This window comes from Bombina bombina, chromosome 1 (genome assembly GCF_027579735.1).
Source record: "Bombina bombina isolate aBomBom1 chromosome 1, aBomBom1.pri, whole genome shotgun sequence".
NCBI classification, from domain to species: domain Eukaryota; kingdom Metazoa; phylum Chordata; class Amphibia; order Anura; family Bombinatoridae; genus Bombina; species Bombina bombina.
Window position 1 is genome coordinate 879620575 of NC_069499.1, and position 10698 is coordinate 879631272.

A 10698-nucleotide genomic window follows, 5' to 3' on the forward strand; every position below is an offset into this window, starting at 1 on the left:
GTATCCTTACAATGATCTCTAACCCCAATAAAATAATAAAAATATTATTAATTAATATGATAATCTAATAATTCACTGTGTTTTGTAACCAAAGGTTTGAAAACTGTTAGGAAATGCAGGTCTATACATACTCAATACCATTATACACTAGTTTCTAAATAAAATGCTGTTATGGAGAAAGTTATAACTTTAGTCTATAGAAAAAGATTTGCTGTAAATTTTTCTTTTTGAGATATCCAAATGAATGACAATCAAACATGACCTTTGACCACAAATCCCAGTGAACCTCCTACATAAAAAAGGTACATCCTATGTTTGGAGTGTCAGTATAGGGCTATGGAAACCCAACAGCATCAAGTCAGGCTTGTCTTCTCACTCGTGTACAAGCTAAAGTGTTAGATAACATCCCTTTAGTGATAGAGCCAGTGAGATTTCACCACTGGTTGTAGGAAGATTGCGTCTGTGTAAATTCTTGATTGCAAGACTGGCACTGTTTTGGTTTTGAGCAGCATAGGCATCATCTGCTCGTATTGTTGCATTTTTCACTGGCTGCCAGGTGTGAGTTAGCTCTGAGTCTTGGAATTATAACATCATATGGAAGTTCTGGCATGTTTTTGTTCATCAATGCATCTCCGTTGGTTGGTACACACTACTCCGAACCTGACCATTGTATCCACTGTATGGAGAAACAGGCCTTTTGTCAGATAATCTTGGTTCGTCCATGGAAAAAGCTTTGCTCTCCACATACATGTTTTGTGAAGTCTGTTCTTTCAGGACCCACCCCTCTAGTTTTCTACAGCTCTTCCTGAAATGTCTGTTCCCATTTTGGCATTGTCAGCTGGGAAATCTCTGGGATAAAAAAACTAAATGATTCCAGCCTCCAAACTGAAAAAAGACCTTTATTCTTCCATGCAGGGTCCCAGAAAAAAAACATACAATGTGACCATGGGTGCCTGCATGGAAGAATAAAGGTCTTTTATCAGTTTGGAGGCTGGAATCATTTTCGGCTAGATTTAGAGTTTTGTCGGTAAAGACCCGCGTAGCTAACGCTGCTTTTTTTTCCAGCGCACCCTTAAGACAACGCTGGAATTGAGAGTTCTCTGAAGGGCTGCGTTAGGCTCCAAAAAGGGAGCATACAGGCATATTTACCGCCACTTCAACTCTCAATACCAGCGTTGCTTACGGTAGCGGCTAGCTGGAAAAAATGTGCTCATGCACGATTCCCCCATAGGAAACAATGGGGCAGTTTGGGCTGAAAAAAAACCTAACACCTGCAAAAAAGCAGCGTTAAGCTCCTAACGCAGCCCCATTGTTTCCTATGGAGAAACAGTTTCTAAGTCTGCACCTAACACCCTAACATGTACCCTGAGTCTAAACACCCCTAACCTTACACTTATCAACCCCTAATCTGCCGCCCCCATTATCGCTGACCCCTGCATTACACTATTAACCCAAATCTGTTTCTCCGGACACCGCCGCAATAATGTACCCCTAATCTGCTGCCCCTAACATCGCTGACACCTACATAATATTTATTAACCCCTAATCTGCACCCCCAACATAGCCGCTACCTTACCTACACTTATTAACCCCTAATCTGTCGACCGGACCTCGCTGCCACTCTAATAAATGTATTAACCCCTAAACCGCCACACTACCGCCTCGCAAACCCTATAATAAATAGTATTAACCCCTAATCTGCCCTCCCTAACATCGCCGCCACCTAACTTCAAGTATTAACCCCTAATCTGCTGACCGGACCTCGCCGTTACTCTAATAAATGTATTAACCCCTAAAGCTAAGTCTAACCCTAACCCTAACACCCCCCTAATTTAAATATAATTTTATTCTAACGAAATAAATTAACTCTTATTAAATAAAGTATTCCTATTTAAAGCTAAATACTTACCTGTAAAATAAACCCTAATATAACTACAATATAACGAATAATTATATTGTAGCTATTTTAGGATTTATATTTATTTTACAGGCAACTTTGTATTTATTTTAACTAGGTACAATAGCTATTAAATAGTTGTTTACTATTTAATAGCTACCTTGTTAAAATAATTACAAAATTACCTGTAAAATGAATCCTAACCTAAGTTACAATTAAACCTAACACTACACTATCAATAAATTAATTAATTAAATAAATTAACTACAATTACCTACAATTAAATAAACTAGACTAAATTTCCAAAAAAAACAAACACTAAATTACAAAAAATAAAAAAATTACAAGAATTTTAAGCTAATTACACCTACTCTAAGCCCCCTAATAAAAAAACAAAGCCCCCCAAAATAAAAAAAAATCCCTACCCTAATCTAAATTAAAAAAATAACAGCTCTATTACCTTACCAGCCCTTAAAAGGGCTTTTTGCGGGGCATGCCCCAAAGAAATCAACTCTTTTGCCTGTAAAAAAAAACACAATACCACCCCCCAACATTACAACCCACCACCCACATACCCCTACTCTAACCCAAACCCCCCTTAAATAAACCTAACACTACCCCCCTGAAGATCTCCCTACCTTGAGCCGTGTTCACCCAGCCGGGCACCGATGGACCAAAAGAAGACATCCGGAGTGGCAGAAGTCTTCATCCTATCAGGGCCGAAGAGGACATCCGGACCGGCAGACATCTTTATCCAAGCGGCATCTTCTATCTTCATCCATCCGACGAGGAGCGGCTCCATCTTCAAGACCTCTGGCGTGGAACATCCTTCTTCAACGACGACTACCCGACGAATGAAGGTTCCTTTAAGTGATGTCATCCAAGATGGCGTCCCTCAAATTCCGATTGGCTGATAGGATTCTATCAGCCAATCGGAATTAAGGTAGGAAAAATCTTAAAGTTCAATCGGATTGGCTGATCCAATCAGCCAATGAGATTGAGCTCACATTCTATTGGCTGTTCCGATCAGCCAATAGAATGCGAGCTCAATCTGATTGGCTGATTGGATCAGCCAATCCGATTGAACTTGAATCTAATTGGCTGATTCAATCAGCCAATCAGATTTTTCCTACCTTAATTCAAATTGGCTGATAGAATCCGATCAGCCAATCGGAATTCGAGGGACGCCATCTTGGATGACATCACTTAAAGGAACCTTCATTCATCGGGTAGTCGTCGTTGAAGAAGGATGTTCCGCGCTGGAGGTCTTGAAGATGGAGCCGCTCCTCGTCGGATGGATGAAGATAGAAGATGCCGCTTGGATGAAGATGTCTGCCGGTCCGGATGTCCTCTTCTGCCCGGATAGGATAAAGACTTCTGCCGCTCCGGATGTCTTCTTTTGGTCCATCGGTTCCCAGCTGGGTGAACACGGCTCAAGGTAGGGAGATCTTCAGGGGGGTAGTGTTAGGTTTATTTAAGGGGGGTTTGGGTTAGAGTAGGGGTATGTGGGTGGTGGGTTGTAATGTTGGGGGGTGGTATTGTGTTTTATTTACAGGCAAATGAGCTGATTTCTTTGGGGCATGCCCTGCAAAAAGCCCTTTTAAGGGCTGGTAAGGTAATAGAGCTGTTAACTTTTTTAATTTAGATTAGGGTAGGGAATTTTTTTTTATTTTGGGGGGGCTTTGTTATTTTATTAGGGGGCTTAGAGTAGGTGTAATTAGCTTAAAATTCTTGTAATCTTTTTTTATTTTTTGTAATTTAGTGTTTTTTTTTTGTGGTAATTTAGTTTAGTTTATTTAATTGTATGTAATTGTAGTTAATTTATTTAATTAATTTATTGATAGTGTAGTGTTAGGTTTAATTGTAACTTAGGTTAGGATTTATTTTACCGGTAATTTTGTAATTATTTAAACTAGGTAGCTATTAAATAGTAAATAACTATTTAATAGCTATTGTACCTAGTTAAAATAAATACAAAGTTGCCTGTAAAATAAATATAAATCCTAAAATAGCTACAATATAATTATTTGTTATATTGTAGCTATATTAGGGTTTATTTTACAGGTAAGTATTTAGCTTTAAATAGGAATACTTTATTTAATAAAGATAATTTATTTAGTTAGAATAAAATTATATTTAATTTAGGGGGGTGTTAGGGTTAGGGTTAGACTTTGCTTTAGGGGTTAATACATTTATTAGAGTAGCGGCGAGGTCCGGTCAGCAGATTAGGGGTTAATACTTGAAGTTAGGTGGCGGCGATGTTAGGGAGGGCAGATTAGGGGTTAATACTATTTATTATAGGGTTTGAGAGGTGGGAGTGTGGCGGTTTAGGGGTTAATACATTTATTAGAGTGGCAGCGAGGTCTGGTCGGCAGATTAGGGGTTAATAAGTGTAGGTAAGGTAGCGGCGATGTTGGGGGGGGCAGATTAGGGGATAATAAATATTATGTAGGTGTCAGCGATGTTAGGGGCAGCAGATTAGGGGTACATAGGTATAATGTAGGTTGCGGCGGTGTCCGGAGTGGCAGATTAGGGGTTAATAGTGTAATGCAGGGGTCAGCGATAGCTGGGGCGCAGATTCGGGGTTAATAAGTGTAAGGTTAGGGGTGTTTAGACTCGGGGTACATGTTAGGGTGTTAGGTGCAGACTTAGAAACTGTTTCTCCATAGGAAACAATGGGGCTGCGTTAGGAGCTTAACGCTGCTTTTTTGCAGGTGTTAGGTTTTTTTTCAGCCCAAACTGCCCCATTGTTTCCTATGGGGGAATCGTGCATGAGCACATTTTTCCAGCTAGCCGCTACCGTAAGCAACGCTGGTATTGAGAGTTGAAGTGGCGGTAAATAAGCCTGTACCCTCCCTTTTTGGAGCCTAACGCAGCCCTTCAGAGAATATTAATAAATATTATGTAGGTGTCGGTGATTTTAGGGGCAGCATATTAAGGGTTCATAGGGATAATGTAGGTGGCGGCGATGTGCGGTCAGCAGATTAGGGGTTCAAAATTATTATAGTGTTGGCGATGTGGGGGGGCCTCGGTTTAGGGGTACATAGGTAGTTTATGGGTGTTAGTGTACTTTAGAGCACAGTAGTTATGAGCTCTATGAACCGGCGTTAGCCCAGAAAGCTCTTAACTACTGACTTTTTTCTGCGGATGGAGTCTTGTCGGTAGAGGGTGTACCGCTCACTTCAGCCAAGACTCTAAATACCGGCGTTAGGAAGATCCCATTGAAAATATAGGATACGCAATTGGCGTAAGGGGATCTGCGGTATGGAAAAGTCGCGGCTTGGAAGTGAGCGTTAGACCCTTTCCTGGCTAACTCTAAATACCAGCGGGCGGTAAAAAGCAGCGTTAGGAGCCCTTAACGCTGCTTTTGACGGCTAACGCCAAACTCTAAATCTAGGCGGTTTTTTTTTGATGTATAAGTGGACCTGTCAAGTCTGGTGTTCCGTACCCCTCAAAAAAGCCTAAGTGTGCTGTTTTCCACGTATACTTAAATCTCTGGGATAATATAGAAGAAGATAAAAGCCCATGCATTTGAAACAAGAGCTATGGCTAATGTTGGGTCATCCCAGTACAAAGGGATTCCAAGCTTTCTATTCCCATAGACATACATTACAATCCAGACAATCCAGATGGCAGCAGATATGAAGAGAGTAATCAGAATGAAAATTGCATGCTTCTTCCAGTGTTCATATCGACCACATAATGTCAGACAAGAAGTCACAAAGCCTGCAAGTATGAGGAACATAACATATATAAGGGCCATCACAAAGTCTTCATTAGCTATGGCACAGGGATCACCTTGAGTGCTCGAAGAACAGACAATAGTGATAATGAGCCATTCCGTGTTGATGATAACTTCAACCAAAGAGAGACACACCGCCATGACAAAAATCCACCAGCCGCTAGGGCTGGTGTTTTTCCGCACCAAGTAGTTGAGATACAATCCATGTGCCCATAGGCAAGAGAAGCAGATGACAAACAGTACCCCAAAGAGGAACCTTCTAGATGCGCACGTGGAGAAGTATTCTTTGACGATTATGTCAAAGACAAGTCCAAAATGTCCAAATGTCCCTAGGAGAAAGAAGACTTGAGTACCCAGTAAACTTTTATTATTATTATTTTGGACAAAGGGTATGCTGGCTATCAGAACAATAGTGAGGATGAATGAAGACACAATGCCCACACTGGTGATGGCTTGCAGCACAATGCCCCAGACTGCGTTAAGGTCACAAAGGTTGTAGTACAAGAAATTTAAGCCTGACCCACATCCTCTTGGGGGTGCTGTTGTCTGGGCATTGGCCAAATTGCATAAACTACACAGCAACCATAAAGAAATCAGTGGGGTCCATGACAAACAAGGCCAAGATGTTAAGAGAGCCATGAACAGATCTGGTAGCTCAGAATTATTATAAAGCTATTTCAGGAGACTGTAGAAACCAGATTTTGTAGAGTCTGTAGGGAAAATTTCTTTTTCTTTTTTTTTTTTTTTTGGTTGTGGGCTGTTTAACCAGAGCCAAGGGGCAACATTTGCAGTTGAGAGACTCCTGTTTAATGTGTGCAGTAGCTGAGAGTGTTCATTCTCTTGGCATCTTTTGTTGAAAAGCAGGGACATATGCTTAGGAGCTGGCCCATTACTTGAGCACTATATGGCAGCAGCAGCTTTTCAAGAATGTTATCCATTTACAAGAGCACTAGATGGCAGCACTATTTCCTGTTGTGTAGTAATCTAGATGTCTCCCTAGGTAGCTCTTCAACACAGAATATCATGTTATTTTATATTACAATTTGGATTTTAGTTGCACAATATGGACATATTCTGCTCAGCCAGTCAACAACCTACAAGGTGTCCCAATGTTGACTGGTCCTTACACTACAATACTTTGGCTTTATGGGTTGAATCATTTCTTCTTGTTCTCTTCTCTTTGTATACAACTCTAATACACTGTCATGAGTTCATATATATATATATATATATATATATATGTGTGTATAATGTATATATTATGTATATGTAATATATGGATCCACCAATCACCACCTAGCCAACATTATTGCTCCTAAGCCTACCTAGGTATGTTAGGAAGACAGCTCTAGCTATGGAGGAGAAAAGCCATGAAATAAACAGAGACGAGAGGGAGGTATACATTTAGCATAGCCTTGCAGTATGTGGGACAATTAGTGGAAATGCAGTTAAATTAGCACTGCTATATTGACACTTTAAATAGGACTCTTATGAGAAATACATATGGCAGGGTTCTTATAATAGCATATTTTCAAACTGCTTCTTTAAAAGGCCACTGACATATTTATTTTTAATAAGGGCCCTCTTATAAAGTGGCAATTTCGAAGCTTATATTCTAGCTAGCTGCTTCAGGCCCATGATGACCAAGTTTAAACGCCATTATGTATAATGGTTTCTGATGTGATTGTGAGAGTTGCAAGAGGGCAATCCTAAGTGTAGGTGCAAACAACTAAATTATCATTACAATTATTAATATTATATTTTAATTTTAATTTGGTGTAGACTCGTGCATGGCCGAAAAATTTGTTTAGGTTCGGATCGATTAGAATTCAGAAAAATTCAATTGAATTTGTTTCGGATTCATTTCAGATTCATTCGGATTCAAATAAATTCGTCTGAATTCGGTTCGATTCGATTCGGAATTTCTGTATTTTTCGGTATGTGTTAGGTGGGATGTGCTGTGTATTAGACTAGTATTATGTACTGTATATTAGGTGTAACCCATAGCAGAGTGATATAACCTAATATACTGTACAATACTAGTGTAATCCATGGCCATCCGAATGTAACAAATAAATCCGAACTAAATCGGATTTATTCCTTAGATTCGGTACTACCGTAATTCGGAAATTCAAATTGATCCGACTCTCCAAATTTAAGAAATCCGTCCGAATTTCGATTCGTTCCGAATCAAAACGCACATGACTAATTTGGTGATTTATTTCCTACAAGGCTGAGCTGCAAGCTAGAACTGCATACTTTAACTGTGCACGTTTTCTTCATCTAGTTACCATAGGAAACAGCTACACACACGTGCGTGCACGCACACAAATACATGCACGTACATACACAAGTGCACATGCACATAAACACACATGCGTGCATGCACACAAATACATGCACATACATACTCACAACACACACATGCACATACATACATGCAAGCACACAAATACATGCACACAACACCAGCACATGCACGTGCATTCACATACATACAGACAAGTGCAAATGCACATACACACACATGCATGCAAGCACACAAATACATGCACGTACATATACAAGTGCACATGCACATAAACACACATGCATGCATACACACAAATACATGCACATACATGCTCACAACACACACATGCACGTACATACATGCAAGCACACAAATACATGCACACAACACCAGCACATGCACGTACATTCACATACATACAGACAACAAGTGCACATGCACATACACACACATGCATGCAAGCACACAAATACATGCACATACATATACACAACACCTGAACATGCATGCTCACACAGACATACACAACACACACATAACCTTGAAATAACATTTTAGAATACATTTAATGCATTCATATTTTGACAAGAGAATGTTGTCCCATGGAGTTTGCAATCTATTAACCCTTTTGTGCACTCATGCAAAGAAAATGTTTCCACCGGGAGAGCTCAGTCTGTAAACTGTGTCTGGAACATTTTCTTTTGTATTAATCCTTTAACTAGGAAAGTGTTATTCTCTGTAATTAAAGACCAGCCTAATTCCTTATGTAATTATGTGATTACACCTTAGCTGCTTATAAGTGCACTCCACTAACGAATGTAATCCCGCGGTAAAGACTTTGTAATTTAGATAAAATGAAAAACATATCCATACATGCAACGGACTATAGAGACCCGTTATTTGCTGGGTTGATGATGTTTTGTTTTAATATATGTTTAGATTTATGGTTAGATTTCATTGCCTTCTAGATTTCCCTCTTAAATGGAAATGATTGTTTTTATGAGTTTTGGTGATTTGCTGCCAAAGAGATTTTGAGAAATTAATTGTCTCACAATGTAAAAAATGGTACTGTCTAAAAACACCAATGACGTCAGACAAAGATCTGTTTTAACGTGGAGCTAAGTATTTATATGCAGTCATAATTAACTGTGTCTGTACCTGAATTCTTAAAGAGACACATTTAAAAGATTGTGTTTAGAAATGTAGCACATTTTTTTTGTGTGTGTAAAATGGCTGTTCCAATACTGAGCATTTCCTGTTTGTAATCATCTAGTGAGCTATCAGTCTTTAAAGGGACAGTAAACATCTTGATATTTTTATATAAATTGTTTGCTTATGCGTAAATAAACAACTTTTCACTATATTTTCATTATTTATTTTGTCCCCTTTATATGTAATGTAACAATGTAAATTGAGCAATTTCTAATTGCCAGTACATTAAATGTACCCTTCTGACTTTTCGGCTTCATATTTGTTTCTAATTGTCTATCACCTAGATTACGAGTTTTGCGTTCGTGTTTTAACGCTGAAAAAATGGTAATTTCAGCTTTAAAACAGCACCATAGCCATTACAAGTCTTGTCGGTATATCTATATCGCAAGGCTTTTAGCCTGTAACCCCGTCAGTCCCGCACACGTAAAAAATGAAGTTTTTTCATGGAACTTCCATAGCGCAGTCATTACGAGTTTTGCGGTAAGGCTAAAAAGCTTGCAATACACCCTATATAACGGCACGATCCGTTTCACAATCTGAGAGCCGTAGTTATGAGTTTTACGCTACAAAACTGTTACATAAAACTCATAATTAAAGTGTTACAAGGTACACTAAACACCCATAAACTACCTATTAACCCCTAAACCGAGGCCCTCCTGCATCGCAAACACTATATTAAAGTTATTAACTCCTAATCTGACGCACCTGACATTGCCGCCACTAATAAAATTCATTAACCCCTATTCTGCCGCTCCCTGACATCGTCGCCACTATACTAAAGTTATTAACCCCTAAACCGAAAGCCCCCCACAACTAAATATACTAAATAAACCAATTAACCCCTAAACCGAAAGCCCCCACAACTAAATATACTAAATAAACCTATTAACCCCTATACCGAAAGCCCCCACATCGCAATAAAGTAATCTAAACTAGTAACCCCTAAACCTAACGCCCCCATAACTTTATATTAAAATTACAATTTCCCTATCTTAAGTTAAATTAAAATTTACCTGTCAAATAAAAAATAATAAGTTTAAAGTAACAATTAAACTAATATACCAATTAAATAAATTATATTACACATTAAAAAAATCCTAACACTACTCTAAAAATTACAAAGTATCTAATTACAAAAAATAAAAGACTAAATTACAAAAAATAACAAACACTAAATTACGAAAAATAAACAAAATGATCAAAAATAAAAAAGAATTACACCTAATCTAATAGCCCTATAAAAATAAAAAAGCCCCCCCCCCCAATAAAAAAACCCTAGTCTACAATAAATTACCAATAGCCCTTAAAAGGGCATTTTGTAGGGCATTGCCCTAAGTTAAACAGCTCTTTTACCTGTAAAAAAAAACAAAGACCCCCCCAACAGTAAAACCCACCACCACCCAACCAACCCCCCAAAATAAAAAACTTAACCCTAACAAAAACGTTAATTTACCCATTTGTATGGGCATTGCCCTTAAAAAGGCATTTAGCTCTTTTGCATTGCCCTGAAAAGGGCATTTAGCTCTTTTAAGAAATGACCAATCCCTAATCTAA

At 38.7% G+C, this 10698-nt stretch overlaps 1 pseudogene; it reads right to left on the minus strand.

Annotated features, from left to right (window-relative positions):
* Positions 1-433: 433 nt before the first annotated feature.
* Positions 434-6337, minus strand: LOC128640365 (G-protein coupled receptor family C group 5 member C-like; annotated as a pseudogene).
* Between the last annotated feature and the right edge of the window lie 4361 nt (positions 6338-10698).